General features: G+C 38.3%; 2 long non-coding RNA genes across 2 annotated transcripts in view; one reads left to right on the forward strand and one right to left on the reverse strand.

Moving 5' to 3' along the window:
• The window catches only part of LOC126510617 (uncharacterized), a 56,800-nt gene extending 42,441 nt beyond the window's left edge, over nucleotides 1-14,359 (reverse strand). Inside the window, exon 1 of the long non-coding RNA XR_007594448.1 lies at nucleotides 14,167-14,359. This is a non-coding gene — a long non-coding RNA (uncharacterized lncRNA). The remainder of the gene's footprint in view (nucleotides 1-14,166) is intronic.
• The window catches only part of LOC126510618 (uncharacterized), a 56,024-nt gene extending 41,346 nt beyond the window's left edge, over nucleotides 1-14,678 (forward strand). The window contains exon 2 of the long non-coding RNA XR_007594449.1: nucleotides 14,358-14,678. This is a non-coding gene — a long non-coding RNA (uncharacterized lncRNA). The remainder of the gene's footprint in view (nucleotides 1-14,357) is intronic.
• The last annotated feature ends 3,199 nt before the right edge of the window (nucleotides 14,679-17,877 follow it).

Below are 17,877 nucleotides of genomic sequence, written 5' to 3' on the forward strand. Positions count from 1 at the left end.
ATTATTTGTAATAGCCAGAACCTGGAAACAACCTAGATGCCCTTCAATGGAAGAATGGATGAAGAAAGTGTGGAATATATACACATTAGAGTACTATGCTGTGGTAAAAAAACAATGACTTCTTGAATTTTGCATGCAAATGGATGGAAATAGAAAACACTATCCTGAGCCAGGTAACCCAGACCCAAAAAGATGAACATGGGATGTACTCACTCATAATTGGTTTCTAGCCATAAATTATTCATTTTTTATTCTACATATTGTTGCAAAAGATGTTCATACCTTTGCATTAGCTCAGTGTCTTATATAAATATATTTTAGAAATAGAATGACTCTTTTTAAATGGTTGACTTTTCTAAATAATCTTCAGCTTACGTAAAGTGGGTGTTTTGGTGGCATTAGAGCGTGGATTGCTATTTTCAATGGCTTTGGCAAAACTTCCTGTAATCTTTATAGCTTGCTTGATTCAGTTTATACTCCATAGCAAGCTCTGCTTCTCTCTTTTCTCCCTTGCTCCCTCCTTTCATATTCTCCTGTAGGTGGAAATTTATGTATTCAGATGAATTTCCTTTGCAAATATGAGCACTTAGTCCTCATTAAGAAAATGACACCATGAGCTGAGAAACATGGTTTTCTGCAAAAAATCATAGTTTATGAGCACAGCTAATTAGAACTGTTCACCCATTGGTCTTTATAGAGAAAGATGGTCTCAGCATTTAAGTCTGACATCCATCTCTACTACTGCCATAGGTTAGAACTGTGGAAATAAATTAAAATCAATTGATAGTTTGGAATATCCCCCACACAATGCATCATTATGCTAGATAGTGCCAGGGATATAAAAGTCTGTTTCGTCCATTCATCCTACAAGTATTTATTTGATCTGTACTACATACCAAGTACTGTTTGACGTATAAGGTAGTTCACCATAATTTAGTGAGAAAGTACCAAAAAACACATGTATATATAGACATATTAATCTATGATGGGAGTGAACATAGTCAAGGTATTTTATGAAAACATCATAATCTCTGTTGAACAATTAATATAAACAAATGAAATTCCACTAGTTGTAATCTATTTAAGACAATAAAAGAAAACAAATATTTACAGATGGAACATATTATGAAACATGTTGCCAAAACTATGGTCAGATGTAATGATTTTTGAAAGCAAAAGAGAATTGATCTTTTGAGTCATGTGGGCTTTAATACTGCCAGTAATGTGCCTTTGTTGTTTGGTGGTGGCTTTGCTGAACCAAAAAATCAGCAAGTATTCTCTGGATAGAATGTAAGACCACCATGCCTAAAGGATCTGTTCCATAGCTAATAAAGCTGTTAACTAAAATCTGAATTCCATACTGCTCAGCGATCTGCCAAAAGCCTGGGAGAGAAATTGGTTGAAGCAAACAAATTGGTAGTAGAAACACTTTATTCAAATCCTTTCCTGACGAAGACACAGAGATTCTTCTCAAGCCATCACAGCAGTTCCCGAAGGCTTTCAGGTCACCTGGAGGGACCACAGGAGACCAAAGGCAGGAGATAACTGGTCTAGGGAGTGTTTTGCTGTATTCCAGGTGATGAGAGGGAGATGTATCTACATAGTACTTTATATAAAATATTTATTTTAACTTTTTAGAAAATCTAATTCAAATGATCTTAGGAGAGGTGCTTACAAAGAATGCCCCCAGAGAGAAAGTAGTGTTTAATAGGTCAGGGAAGGGAGCAGGTCATGGTAGTGAAAACGAAAGTCTTGAGATCTTCACCTCACAACCTAACCCTCCTTTTCCTAAACAATCAGATTAACATTTTTTTTTGTTCTGGACAAATAATTTTCATAATTCCTTTTATAGTACAGATGTGTTTTACACTGTTATAATACTTAGCATTGTTAGAAGCTAAGTGAAAATGAGCCATCACATGGTGCATTTTCCAGTGATCATTTGAAACACTTTCATGTTCAGAAGAAAAACTCACCACAAATATTGGCTTAACTGGAATCTCTTAGAGTGAAGACTGCTTATTCCTTTTCTCTAAAAAGAAAGTATTTCTGATTTTTTTAAGGGCAAATTCAGACTCCTTTGGGTTTCTATATGATATGTTAAATAACACTCTTCTTCATCCTTTCTGTGTTTCACCTTGCATGACTGTGTCTATTACTAACCAGGGATACCTCTTCCTGACAAGGGTGGTAAAATTTTCTTGGGCAAATTCTGCATGATGACTATCATATCACGTAAAACAAATGTACTCCAGGCAAGTTTCAGTCTCCCCTAAATTGTATGTTTTGAGAACTGTACGAAATCAAACAAATCCCAAAGAAATGGAAGTTTGGCTCAAAAACATTTCATTTTCACTCTTTGTGTTGTGTTATGGAAGTTCATCTTGAAGAATGAGTTGAAAAGTTATTCAAGCTGAGCTAGAAACATAACCTGCATTTTCTCTCACCAAACCCTTCTCACACTTTCCCTACCCTTTGTTGCTTCTCTATCATTCCTTCCCAAGGGAAAGCACTGTGTTCAGGCTTCAGCTTCTTATGCATCTTTGTATTCGTGGGCTTTCCTTACTTTGAATTCTGCCACCCTTGTGTATTTTTCAAATTGTTTTGAGTAGTTTTCTATTATCTTCATCAGCTCCCTTTCAACAGGTGAAGTATGATCCCTTAACGCTGATCCAGCCCCAGAAAAGTACCTCCACTCCATGTAGATAAAGATGGAAGTTGAATGCAAATGCTAGGCAGTTTTTCCTTTTTAAAACTCCATCCGTTTCATACTCAGTCAAACTGCAGTTTCAAAGGGCATGCTGGTTTTCCCAACATAAAAAGGCAGAGGTTAGAAGTTTTAATAAACACCACACGTTAGAATGTCTATGCATACAGTGGCACAGGCTGAGGGACAGGTAGGGCTCATCTCATTACAACATCATGTGTTCAAGAACTTACAGCTACCAAATCACACTGCAGATCAAACAGCCACACTGTCACCACGTGTTTGTGGATTCCTGACTCCCAGCCAAGTAGTCCAGAGAGACTCAAACCCAAATCAAACTAGATGATACTTCAGGCTTGAGAGTCCAGTAAAAATGCACTCTCTGCTCAAGACATCAGCTCTCTGTGCTCTTGTGAGGGCTCTCCACATTTACCTGCTCAAAGACTGGCTCATTTGTACCCTCTGTTTTTAGATTCTCCACCATATCTGTCATATCGATATATTCAAATATTTTCTAATTTAAAAATCTCTGTCTGAATTTTACAGTTTTCTTCAGCTATTCTCCCATTTCTCTGTATTTTCAACCAACCAGAATACTTAGATTTGATAAAAACCTGCCACTGTATTTATTTATTTTTATTTTATCTCTTTGTGGTTTCTTTTCTTATTTGAGCCCTGATCTCCCTTTCACCCATGGATGTCCTGAGGTTATACTAACCAGTCATGGCCTTTATCTCATAGTGTGATTCCTCCAGGCTCTAGCACAGTTTCTCATGTCTTCATGAGGTTTTCCTGTGGCATCATATATCGAACTCGGATTTTTCCTCTCACACTTGTTCTACCCAGTTTTAACTTATGTTAATAAGGAACACAGTGTCCTCCCAGACATCACCTCTTAAATTATCTCCCTGCTTCAACTTTTGATCTTTCTGGATTGCAATTTCCATATGGCAGACAAGGTGATGTTTAAAATGTAAAGCAGGTCCTGTCAACTCCTCTGCTCCAAAGACTCTAGTGATTCCCTTTCAAAATTAGAGCAAAAAAAAAAAAAATAGAGCAGAAGCCAATAATCATGGCCTTGAAGGCTAGGTGATCTGTCACCTGTCATCTCTGGTCTGACACCCTGTCCTTTCCACTTGCCTTACCCAGGGAACCTTTTGATACGAATTTTTAAAGGAAGATTTAAAAATTGTCTACCCTGTACAAAGTTAAAAACTTTGTTCAAATTGTTCCTTCCACATTTGCTATATGAACTGCTTCACAGATTAAATGGTGAATCTCAGCAGTAAAGTTCAAATTGACAGCAACCAGAAAGACTCATGTATTTAAATTCTGTAACTGCTCAGTTACTATGCCAAGCTGAGTGACAGATCTGCCCAAGTCCTCATGTGGCCAGCTGGTTATCATGAATAGGTCAACTCAAATGCTATGCCTCTAGGTGATAATGGGAACAAATGTTCTGTCATTCCCCACTAGATCATCATTTTAAATCTTCCTAGCTATCACTCCGCACCAGGCTGACGTCTATGTTTTAAAATTGTGTGCCTCTTTCACGACAAGATCAGTTTGCTTGCTTGATTTTTACATTCCTGAGCCTATATCCCCACTGAGTCCAGCCCTCAGACATACATATTTTGAGTCAGATGTCATACCTCTGAAATTATACAGTTAATGTTCTTCAAGAATGCAATCTGTATTCCACCCAAGTTTTACTATATAGAATCAGTCCATAAAGATGGTAGCATATAAGTCAAGTATCAAAATCGACCACAAAAGCCCAGGTCATGACTCCTTTCTTGCTATGTGTAAAGTATGAGACTCAGATCTAGTATGAGTATTGATCCTTAAATGTTATTTGCCTTTGCAGCAGCTGCTTAGAAATAATTTTATAGTGATGATAAATGGTAAGGAGTGTATAACAGGAACAGTTCTTGTTGCTATGGTTTGGTTGGTACTTTTGAATTGCTTTGTTTTATGTATTGTTTTACATAAGTGCCGTGCACAGTGCCCCCGTGTCTGCCCTCAGTACGCTGGCACCCAGTTCCCGAGCTTCGGGCAAGGGGCTGGAGGTTGAGAACACAGACGCAGAGATAGACTGACACACGCAGTTCCAAAACGCTGGTTCAGAAAGCCCCTCTTTATTAACACCATGTAGACTTAAATACACTGCAGTTAATGGTCAACAAGTTATCTTCTAACTAGGCACAGCTTCTAGTAACTTATATTAGAAGGTTCTAGGAGCGAAAAGTAACTGAAGGCCAGGACATCATTGCCGTGCACCGCGCCCCTGTGTCTGTGCTCTGTGCGCTGGCAAGCTTCGGGCAAGGGGGCTGGAGGTTAAAATACACAGACACACACAGACAGAGAGACAGGAACATGGGTCATCCTTGAATTCCCCAAGAATGCCCCCTTTATTGTGTTCAGGGGCAGATTATATAGAGATAGCCACGCCCCAGCCAAACCCACCAAAAACCACTCTCCTGCCATCAGGAACTCCCGAAGGTCTCGCGCTCAGAGCAGCTGTAGGCACTCAGATCAGGGGATGATAAGAAATTCAGGATCTGGGGCCTCACTGCTCCCAACACATAAGTTTTAAAAATGTTAGTCTCTGAAAATCATAGGTCCTAAATATTTTGGCAAATAATGAAATCTATACTGATAAGAATGCATGCCCTATATGCCCACTTCTATAATGAACAGGTTCAAGGAACAATCACATTGTAATCAATATCTAAGTATATGCCTCGACATTATGTTTTCTATACAATCAAGATGAATTTCTTGGTTGTGACTTTTGTCTTGGGTGCATTTGAGTAAAAAGAGGAGAATATGGAGAAAGGTATTAAAATTTTGTTCTCTTCTGCCCTTCAAAATAATTTTCTGGCCTGTGAAGAAGTTTGTAGCCATGTTGTCACCTCTTTCTCATTTTGTAAATTTAAAATTGAAGTTTAAATCCTGGCAAGTTTAATTAAGTATACAATCTCAGTGTTCCTGAGGATAAGGTAGGAAGACTGCAACAGTTCAATGACATCCTAAACAGATTAAGCTCCCATCTAAACACACACATACACACACACACACACACACACACACATACACACACAGACACTAGAGACAGAGAAATAGAGAGAGAGACACTAGAGACACAGAGAGAGAGAGAGGGAGGGAAGGAGAGAGAGAAAGAGCTCACCAATTTTTAACTTTAAGATAATTAATTTTTATATCACTATGATCCCCACATCCTCATCCATTTATAATTCAGAAAAAGGGGCATTAAGAAATAATGGCTTATAAACCAGTTACCTATTTAATATTGTGGTCTACTACACATCAACAACCATTTAGTGAGGTTCGAGATTCCAGCAGCAAGCATCTTAGGAAGCAGTCAGTGAGGCAAGTTCTGCCATAGGAAATGCACTGGACACTTCCTGCAATATACTTGGCAAGGGAGAGAAGACAAATGTGGATGAATATGCACAGGATACATCTCACCAACTCTCTGACTGTAGTGCTGACCACATCTACAGCAGATGGCTAGGTAGTAGATTAATAGGTTCTTTTAAATTTTTTCCTGTGTATGTGTGTGTGTGTACTTGTGCACATGTGTGTATGTGTGTGCATGTGCATGCAAACCACAGGTGTAGAGGGATGAGGAAACATTTGTGGAGTTGACTCTCACTTCCAATTTCTATGTGGTTTTCAGGGATTAAACTGTTTACCAGGGTTGTGGACAATCACTTTTATTGACTGTCCATCTTGTTGGTCCCTATACTGCTAAAACATTCTTAAAAACAAATATCACAGTGAACTATCACATGAGAAACAATGCTTTAGGATAAACAATATTGATTCACAAAATAATGATGAACATGGGAGCAAAGCCCTAGGGTTCATTTTTGCCCCTCAGTCCATCTGCTCTAAAGTAAGGTAATAGTTTTACTAAAATGTTACAGATAAACCAGAAAAAAATTGTGCTATGAAATTGTTTAAGCTAGATGTTTAGACATATCCTGACTTTGGCTGCATCAGGAGCTAGAACCTAACACCACAACTCACAAGCCTGAGGTTCGTGGCTGCAGTCTACCTGACAGTTTCCACCTGTTTTTGAGTCAGTTTCTCTCTACTGAAGCTCAGCTGTTTGGATTCCAAGTAGGTGGCTTCAGGATCCCTTCTCTCCAGTTCCTGAACACAGGAATCTCAGGCTGGCTGTCATCCTGGCATTGGGAGCAGGTGTTTGAACCACTGTGCCATCTCCCCAGTCTAGAAGTTTCTGGATTGATTTTTGGAGGAACGTCATAGTACTTACTGCTCTTACCTCATTTTACATTACCAAGGCAGTTAGCTCACACCCTTGATAAGGTTTGGGGTTTTTTGTTTGGTTTGGAGTTTGGACAATGGCTCTCCTCCACAGCGTGAAATCATTCCTTACTGGAGTCTATATATCTTTTTTTTTTCATTTTAATGATGATTTACTTTACATGTCTTTGAAAATATATTTCCTTAATTTTTGCCCATTTTTTTTAAATTCAAGGGTTTTATTAGTCATGCTTTTTCTTCCTTCTTTATTTTCTTCTTTCTGTCTTTCTTTCCTTCTTATTTTCTTTCTTCCTTTCCTTCTCTTATGCACTCATCTTTCTTTACTCATTTTCATCTTTACACTTAGTATATATAAATATATTAGTTATTACATATTAGTTTATATATAATTTATTAACACTTCCTATGAACACAGTGTTGTTTTCTCCTAATTACAAGTAGTGTTTTTGCTCTGATAATTATTTTCCTTTGCTGTGATGTAAATGGATAAATAATTCACTGAGGTAAATATGGGTAATGGAATACTAAGTGACCCAAAAACAAGAAAATGCTGATATGTTGACTCATATTTGTAATCCTAGCCCCTGGGAGGCTGAATCAGGAGAAGCACAAGATAGATGCTGTTCTCAGCATGAGATACTGGATAAGGGTAGAGCCATAAAGAACAAAAAGAAGATGTTATTCTACCACATGGCAAAAACTCTCGTTTCAGAAAGTGCACACCTGTTCCTGCACACCACAGATACGACAGAGATCTAGAATAGTTGGATTCATAGAGTCTGAAAGCAGAATGACATTGTGAGGAGCTGGGCATTAGGAAGTGGGAATGACTGCCCAGCGGAGAAGGTAAAGTCACAAAATGGTCTGGTGGAAGCAGGAAATAGAGCTGCTACTTCACTTGGGAGAATCAGGCATTCTTGACTTCCAACAGCAAGACAGCAAGGATGAATGATGGGAAGCAAATGATAGGGTGTTCTTAGGAAAGGACAGCACTCCTCTTAGAGTAAGTTTCTCAAGGGCAATCTGAGTTGAAATGTCTCCACAATACTTGTATATGATGTGTAGTGGCTTTAAAAGTTATGTTGTTTAAAGGATTTCAAAACTAAATAAGATATTTTGATACACCTGTTTTTGTCTCAATTTCCATTCTTGGTGGGTTTGGTTTCCTGGGGCAAGGTCTTCACCCTGTAGACCAAGATTATTTCAAACTTTCTGCAAGCATTGTGCCTCAGCTTCTCAAGTTCTAGAAATTCAGGAATGAACCACTGAGCTCAGCTAAGATGCTTTTCCTTAATAAATAAGACTATAAGTTGGTTAATTAGGTGCTTTGATAGTTTCACTGACTGATTTGAAAGGAAAAAAATAATAGGTAAAAAATGGAAAGAAGTCTTTCCATACATTGCTTCATGGGATCGCTTGTGAGATCCTCAGAAGAGCATATACTCACAGACAAGAAAAAAAAATACATTTAAAGGCCATATGTGTGTTCATCTCAATGTTAATTTGCTATATTTTAACTTTGGTAATATTTTTGCCAGTATTTAGACTTTAATCCAGTATGGGTTAAAAACTCCTTTTTCTTCCTTATCCCTCTGTGTCCTGGGTCAAAATGCAGATCTAGACATTAGCATCATGCTTACAGTTAACCACACTGAATGGTACCTTCTTGAAGAGTTCAGCAAGTACGTAGGTGTCATCCTACATGTCAACTTACCCAAGAAATCTTCTGAATGCAATAAAATATGCCATTTGTCCAAAATCTTCAGTATAAACCTGCTCAACTATGCATACTGAATAGGACCATTTAATGGTATGGATGCCCAAACATTAGTGATGACTTCTCTTTGGAGACCAGGGATTCTGATCGAGAAGGCTCCACTTTTTTCATTGGCAATCTGTGTGCACACCATCGCTTTTGTTTAGAAATAAGCTTTATTTCTTTAATTTTAAATATGCGTTCTCTCAGAAGCAGAATGTTGTGTTTGCATTAACTAATATTGAGTGCCGTTAGTTATTTAAACGACATTTCACTGTAACCCTCAGAATAAGTGGTTGCGATGCTGATCAGAATTTGAACATCTCTTCAGTATTTTTTTCCTAGATTCAGTAAGATATTCTAAAATGTGTTGAGTACATGAAAGTAGTTTTCTTTAATGTACTTGAGTGTATTTTAGAAACTTTTTTTTCATGTGTCCTAGATAAAATAATGATCCATTAGAAGATGGGATAGTTTGATGATGCATTTTTAGCTTAGCAAGGCAGTTATTACTTCATCAGTTGCATTTGGATGAAGGCATCAGTGCCTCAGCATGAGTTCCTGCCTTGCTGAGGCCACATGATGACTCTTCATTGATTTATGAGCTTTGCCTCTTTAAGGCTTGGCACCGCTGCCACCATTAAGCTTGTCCTGGGTCTAACTAACCGCAGCTGGCTGGAAGCTGCCTCTTCCCAGACTCTACAGGAGGTCTGGCTGCTCAGAGCAATATGGTACCCACAGTTCAAGGTTTGAATTACTGGCTGTTATTTAATGGGGTTCCCACGATCTTTATTTGCCCCTATTTAACAGGATCATAGGTTTTTGAAACTAATCGTTCCAGCGCTTAGAATTTGCCATCATGATACGGCTGTGGGCCCTTCTGTTATCACAGTCAATCATGAGCGACTCTAAATAAGATAGTCGCATTGAGCATAAGTACAGAAGATCCTACAATTGGCCTCAGAACTCCGCTCATTGAATTGAAATATACAGTTCTCTTCTTTTATCCTTCCTATTCCAAGTGTTCCAGTAAGTAGCTGTTCAAGATTCTCTTTATTAAGGAGTAACAAATACTTGTCAATCTCTCTTGTGAGGTTTGTCAATGGTTGTGGCATCGGATGCCACCTTAATGAAACTTAAATTTAAAAGTAGTTGCTTGATTTCCTTGCATTTTTGGTCATATTTTTTCAAGATTTATTGTATTACCTTAACTCACCTTATTCCATTCTGACTTTGATTCATATACATGTGAGACAACCTAGTCTTGAGAATAATAATTACTTTCAATTTTAATTTGCTTTGCTTCATTTTTCCTTCTAAAAACAGGCTCTTACTGTGTATTTCAGGCTGGCCTCAAACTCATGACAATCTGCCTGCTTCAGCTATCCTTGTACTCAGCATTTTAAAACTTATAAAATGTTAAGTAAAACTCTGGGAGACTTGTTATTCTGTGGGGCATTTCAGGATATCTTTCAGATACTTAAAAATTTAATATCTCCAGCTGAGCAATAAAGTATTTGCATTCCTTCCTCTACTTTAAGGGATCCCATGACACATGCCAAAATGAAAGAGGGAATTTTAATGATCTCAAAGTAGATTTTCCTTTGTCCTTTTGTGAGAGTAACAAACTGTGTCAATGCACTTGCTCTATGCTATTTCTTCTTCCTATATTCACTTCTGACTAAAATTTAAGAGAGAAAATACAATCTTTTATTATTTTTTTAAAAGAAAACAAACTATCTTTTCTCATTTAGCATACCTATCCCAGTTCCTATTCCCTCCCCTCCTCCCATTCCCTTCTAGCCCACCCCCATCAACTCCTTAGAAAGTATAAGGCACATTGCTGCCTTGGACCTGTAATAGGTCAGGGTAGAACTACATGGGGAAAACTAAACTGAATGCAGGGAGAAAGAAGGTGATGTTGGAAGAAGCCATGTTGCCACGCCAGAGACAGACACTGGACAAAACATTGCTGGTAAGCCACACCCACATAGAGATATACAGATTAATAGAAATTAAAGATATAAGAGCTAACTAGCAATATGCTTAAGTGATTGTCCAACCAGTGATTTAAATAATATAGTTTCTGTGTGATTATTTTGAGTCTGGGCAGCCGAGAATGGACAAGTGGCCTCCCCCAACACAGGACATTCTGGCTTACATAGTTTCCATTCAGAAGTCGGGTGTAATTCTGATGGGTCTACCTTTATATTTTTCTTGGACTTTTTCCTTTGTAGCTCTTAATATTCTTTCTTTATTCTGTATGTTTTGTGTTTTGATTATTATAAGCTGAGGGAACTTTTTTTGATCCAGTTTATTTGGTGTTCTATAAGCTTCTTGCCTTCATAGGGATATCCTTCTTGAGGTTAGGAAAGTTTTCTTCTATGATTTTGTTGAATGTATTTTCTGTGCCTTTGAATTGGAGTTCTTTTCCTTCTTCTATCCATATTATTCTTAGGTTTGGTCTTTTCATGGTGTACTAGATTCCCTGGATGGTTTGTGTTAAGAATTTGCTGGATTCAATGTTTTCTTTCATCAATGAATCCATTTCCTCCAGATTATCTTCAACCCCTGAGAGTCTCTCTTTCATCTCTGGTATTTTGTTGGTTATGTTTTCCTCTGTAGTTCCCATTCATTTACACAGATTTTCTATGTCCAGAATTCCCTGGTTTGTGTTTTCTTTATTGCCTCTATTTCAGTCTTCATGTCTTGAACCATTTAAACTATTCCCCTCACTGTTTGATTGGTTTTCTTGAGTTTCTTAGAGAGATTTATTAATTTCTCTCATTTTTTGTTTGTCTTTTCCTTTATTTCATTAAGAAAATTTTTTATTTTCTCTTTAAATGTCTCTATCATCTTCATAACATTATACTTAAAATTATTTTCTTCTGCTTCTTCTGGGCTAGGATGATCAAGCCTTTTTGTTGTGTGACTACTGGGTTCTGGTGTTACTATGTTGGTTTTTAGGTTGTTGGATGAATTCTTACATTGGCACCTACCCATTTCTTTCTTCAATTAATTCCTGCAGTGTCTTGTATCTTGGTCTAATTCTTGCAGTGACTGTCAGTGTCTTGGAAACTGTTCTGTATTGTCACTGTATGTGTCTCAGGTGTTTTGGAGCAGCCTAACTACAGGAAACTCACCTGATGGCTGGCTTTAGAAGCCTAGGAAGCTAAGGGAGGGTTCCAGGGTTTTGCCCCAGTATGGAGGGCCTAGAGAGTGGGGTAAACTGCCCATCAGCTTATCACTCACCTCTTAGTCTTTTCTGTGTAGAAGTGGGTTGTGTTTCAGAATTCCACCTAGGTTTCAGGGGGATAGGTGGGTTTGGGGCAGGGTGGGACTTGTAGCTTGCAGAGTCTGATTGTTGGGATAGGGATATTGGAGCAACCTAACTACAGGAAACTCTCCTTCCAGCTGGCTAGAGAAGCAGAGTCAAGTAGGGAAGAGACCTAGATCTTTGCCCTGGTATGGAGGGCCTAGAGAGTCGGGTGTTCTGCTGGGTGGCTGGTCATTTACTTCTTTGTCCTCTCTGTGTAGTAGCAGGCTGTGTTTCTCAGGAAATACAATCTTAAAGTAAATGTACAAAACACATGAAATAAAAATGACTTAGCAGTGTGGTAAATGAAATCCTTTAAGTTTGTAAGAAAAGCTATGAACTAATTTAATTTTGATTAAAGCTACTAGTCATTAGCTTTTATTTTCTCTGAAAGCATCACATACTTGAACTAAACACAAAGCATAAAGCTCTATGTGTTTGAGAGGTGAATATCGTGGTATAATCTTAGCACTATGATGCTGAGTTTGGGGGTTGTGAGATTGAGGTTAGGCTGGCCTATGATGAGTTCCAGGCAAGTCTGGGCTACGTGGTAAGATATTGGCTCATATACAGAAAGTATATTTTAAGAAAACCTAAACAAAAGCAAATATACCATTTAAGAATTTATTGTGAAGATTGAAAATCAAGTGCTAACTCCACAGGTTACTGTATTTATCAGGTTTCTTTGGGGGGAATAGAACCAATGGAATGCACTATATACTAATATGTATATGCATACATATATTATCTATTATATTAAAATAGTGACAACAGCTAAATCCAATCAGAAAGACTAAGAACTCAGTAGTTGTTCTGTCCTTGAGATGGTGCATCTCAATAGTTCTGCCTCGCCACCAAGAACCTGGGAGGACTAGGGAAAATTACTGGTTCGTAGGAATTAGGAGCGGCAGCAGGGCTGCGTCCCCGGCACCCGGCCGTCCGCATGGCTAGTTTATACCCAGAAATAATTACACAGAAACCGTATTCTTTTAAACACTGCCTGGCCCGGCTAGGTCCAGTTTCTTATTGGCTAGCTCTTACATATTGTTCTAACCCATTTCTAATATTCTGTGTAGCCCACGAGCTGGCTTACCAGGGAGGATCTTAACCTGCATCTGTCTGGAGCGGGAGAACCATAGCGACTCCTCCACTAACCTTCCTTTTTCCAGAATTCTCTTCTGTCTACTCCGCCTACCTAATTTTCTGTCCTATGAGGGCTGAGGCAGTTTCTTTATTATTACAAGACCCACCTCCATCATTTCCCCTTTTTCTGTTTAAACAAAAAAGAAAGGCTTTAATTTTAACATAGTAAAATTACATATAACAAAACAGTTATCAAGTAAGAATTACAGTTACAATATTTATATCTATTTTATCTTTTATCATAACAAAGGAAAACTATAACTATTCATTCTTCAACTCCATCAAAGACTCCAGAAGGATATAATAATACTTAAGTAAACAAGAAATAAGAAAACTCTAGAAATGACAGAGACATCTCGCTGCCTGGACAGTCACCCAAAGTTCCTCTGTACCGTTGGGGCATCCATCTTCGGCCTATAGGCCCATGGTATCCAGAGACATTTCCATGAAGCAGGAAATTCCAAAGACAGTTTAGTCATTTTCTGCTGTGTCCTTCAGAATGTCTTGCAGACTCTTTCATGAAGCAGGAACCCCGAAAGAGCATCTCACCTTTAGGCAAGTTCAGCAGTCCTCTCTCTGCGGGTTCTCTGTGTCCAGTTTATGCAACAGTCCAGGCAAGAACAGTTTCTTGCCCAAATGGCTATCAAACTCCATAAGGATCCTCTTCGATGCCCATCTTCCTCTTGAAGTAGCTGGTGCTGCTAGGAGCAGACGTGTCTCATTGTCATGAAAAGCCCTAAGTTATTAAAACATTTAAAATGCCATATTCTGCAGTCTTTGAAAGATATGAAGAATGCCTATTTAACTGAAAGATATCTCTATATATCTAGAAAATCTAACATGACTACAAGTTTGACTATTATCCATTAACAACCTATATTTCCTAATTAAAAGTACATTTTTAAATGAACTACATAATCACAATACCTTAATCAAGTTCAAAAATACATATACATATAACAAAATTGACCATAAAATCCATACCAATGCAAATTATTCATATCTATATCATATCCCCCTTTAAATGTAAAAGAACATTTATAAACAATATTTGGGAGCATGGGCGTAGTTTCTTTTCTCCAAACTGCTTCCTGCTGAATAGGGGTGTCGTTAATTAGATCGTTTAGGGTGTAACCTGTGTGCCAGGTTCATCTCAGTTGGCAGTTGAGTGAAGTAATTTTTTGAGGGTGTTCACAGCAACCTTTCAGGAGGACGTGGTCTATCATACCATACCGGGATAGATGCAATCCACAGGGTCACATCCTCTGTAAAAACAAAAGAAGACCCTCTCCAAAGCATCATATCCTTTGACCCAAATTTTGAAATCGTAATACCCTTATATCCATTCTGGTTTAGCTTGGCAGCCCATGTAACAAAATGTCTCTCTGTACTTAGCTCCTTCACAGTCAAAAATTTTAAAGAAAACACAATGTACATAATCCAGACTCTCTGTGAATTTTTCATTTTTACGTGGCTTATTTTTTTTTATTTTTCTTAATCTATAACTATCTGTATTTCTGTACTCTGTCTCTTTAAAGACTTTACCCTTTTTCTTTTTAAGACATTAACTTTATTTTTTATATTCTTTTTCTTTTCTTTTCCAAGCCTACGTACATTTATCCAACAGTGTCTGAATCTGTTTTATTGTGAATCTGTAACTTTTTTACTATCCAGGAGCACTTTGTTTTGCGCCTTTAAATCACTAAGCGCTTAAGAATCTAAGCTGTGACATTTCTAGGTCAAAAACAGGTACTGTATGCTGGCCCCGCCCAGTCCAACATGGCAGAGCCACTCGTGCCTCTGATCCTTGCACATTGCACCAGTAGCATGGCGGAGCTGCTTGTGTCTCTGAGCTGCGGCACACAATGTCCCCTTTAAGGCACACAGCAGTCTAGTTGCCATCAAACAAATCGTAGCTCTTTAATCCAAATGCTCCATTTATATGCTCTGTCTCCTGCCGGAGCCAGACAGAGATCATAATGGCGGCACAGCCCAGAAAGCCGGCATTTTAAAACAGCCAGTTTTTTCCTGCTGCCGAGTCAGGACAATTTCTTTGCAGCACGCAACCCAGAAACAGCAAAAAGCTGTCTTAAATTTTCTCTCTCTCCTTTTTAAGCCCTCTCAGGTTTTTAAGTGGATTTAGCCCCACGTTGGGCGCCATCTGTTGAATTAGGAGCGGCAGCAGGGCTGCGTCCCCGGCACCCGGCCGTCCGCATGGCTAGTTTATACCCAGAAATAATTACACAGAAACAGTATTCTTTAAAACACTGCCTGGCCCGGCTAGGTCCAGTTTCTTATTGGATAGCTCTTACATATTGTTCTAACCCATTTCTAATATTCTGTGTAGCCCACGAGCTGGCTTACCAGGGAGGATCTTAACCTGCATCTGTCTGGAGCGGGAGAACCATGGCGACTCCTCCACTAACCTTCCTTTTTCCAGAATTCTCTTCTGTCTACTCCGCCTACCTAATTTTCTGTCCTATGAGGGCTGAGGCAGTTTCTTTATTATTACAAGACCCACCTCCATCAGTAGTCCTTCACTAACCATGAAAATTTTAGTCCTGAGATCAGCAAAAGTATCAATAGCAATAGTTGCAGCAGCATCAGTACAGATCAACTCCGTGGCAACAGGGAGGTCAAGGGGCAAAAGGAATCTTCATTCTGCTATGTCCCATTCATCTGGGCTGCATCCAGAAGGTACCAGCCACCCCTGGGATGGATCTTCTTGAATCAGTTAAGGAAAACAGGACAATTCTTCAGGTGAAGATACCTGTTTAGTGATTAAAATTTATGATAAGTTGACATAAAACAACCGTAATGACTATATTCCTTTAACTAAGAATGGCTGGTGTTTATAAATACTTTTCCTATTTTCCATATGACTGACTTAAATAATTGTTGTCTAAACTGTCTTCTCTTATTGGGTAGCATTCTAGACTGCAGGTGAGCAAATATTTCAGTGAATCCCTTTGTCCCTCCTGTCACCACTTCAGGCATACAAAAGAATTTGCTTTTAAACACAAATTGTTCAGTAGGCCTGTGGGCTGTGGTAACCTCATCCTTAGTTGTGAAACACAAAAAAAACTAATTTTTTAGTATTAACATCACATGGGGAATATACGAATAGGCTTTGGTCTAACAAAATAAAAATTATAATCTGCAATAATCACATATCTCTGAAGCTGTTATGGAATACTTTATATGAAAATATAGCTCCAAGTCACACATACACAGAACCACATATATTGCTTTATCTTAAAAAAAAAGATTTATTGGAAACCAGGAAATTTTCTTTTCTGTTCTCAGGCTCCATGTTCCATATAAAGACATTGATGGCAAAGAATAGCATGCTGATAGTCTAACCAATTATCACTGAGGTTGGTCTCTAAGTAATATTTTCTTAATTACTAGAAAAGTCCAGGTCTATATACTAAATTATAATGGGTGTGGACTTAGGAATAATGGACTTAATACTCTTACCTTCCTAGTACCCACCAAAGCAAACAGAATCTAGGTAATTGTGTGTTGGAGATCTGTGTTAGGTTGCTAGCAAAAGAATGCTTGAAATTTAAAACTACAAAACAGTAAAAAAAACAAATTTTACTGAGAAAGAGTATAAATAAGTAAAAATAAATAAAAGTTGACATACAGCCAAGAAGTGGGATTTGTTATGTGTGACGGGCAAAAAATGGACTGTCTGGGAAAGACAACAGATCAAGAAATGGGAAGAGCAAAAGGAAGAAATGAGAAATAGCTTCTTTGAGGCAGTCTGACATCACCCATGAGGATAAAGAGGGAAATTCACAGTCTATAGGCAAAGGGTGGGAGGCTCTGAATGAGGCATTGTGTAAGATCTCTGAATCTTCCATGCTGCTTTATCATCCCATCCAGATGAGCAGGTGTTTCCCATGAGAATGGAAGCAGCCCTCTTATGGTAGTTTCTCCTGTTATCCTGTCAAAATTACTCCAGATTTTAGAATATATAATAATAGACTATGACAGGTACATGAACAAAACTGTGTAGAAACATTTAATAAGATTAAATTGTATATTCAAAACTATCAGCTAGACTTGAAAAGTAGAATCCATAAGGATTATGGTCTGGATGCCTTGGTACACACCTAGTATATCCTCTGTTCAGGAAGTTTGCATGGGAAAGAATTGCAACCTTAAAGATCGATATCAATCTTGGCAAGAGGAAGGTTATGGAAAAAAGAGAATTAAAAATGTAATTATTACAGTGTATTAGAAGTGTAATAGTCAACAGGAACTTGGTCACAGTGGGGGAATCTATTGGAGCAGCTGGCCTTTCAGTTTTCAGCAGTCCCGGTTCATCACATGCTTATCAGGCATGGATGAAAGTGGAATCAAAGGCACACATGAGTTCATTTTGCATCTCTGTCCCTTTGGCAAAAGTTGAAAATATTTTGGAATTTTGTAGAAGAGCACCTTACTCATTACGGTGTGGTCCATGGCTAGGTCAGTCCTGTGGCATCATTATTCCATCAAGCTAAACACATAGTTTTTGTGAGCAGATAGATAATAATGAACAATCAGGATGCAGCTCAGTAACTAGTCCAAAAGCTACCTGTAAAAAGTTTAAAGTAACTTCATAAGGTAGCAAGTGACCAATAACTA

Source organism: Alexandromys fortis, unplaced genomic scaffold, assembly GCF_014885135.2.
Source record: "Alexandromys fortis isolate MF-2015 unplaced genomic scaffold, M_Fortis_MF-2015_v1.1 scaffold_85, whole genome shotgun sequence".
NCBI lineage: Eukaryota > Metazoa > Chordata > Mammalia > Rodentia > Cricetidae > Alexandromys > Alexandromys fortis.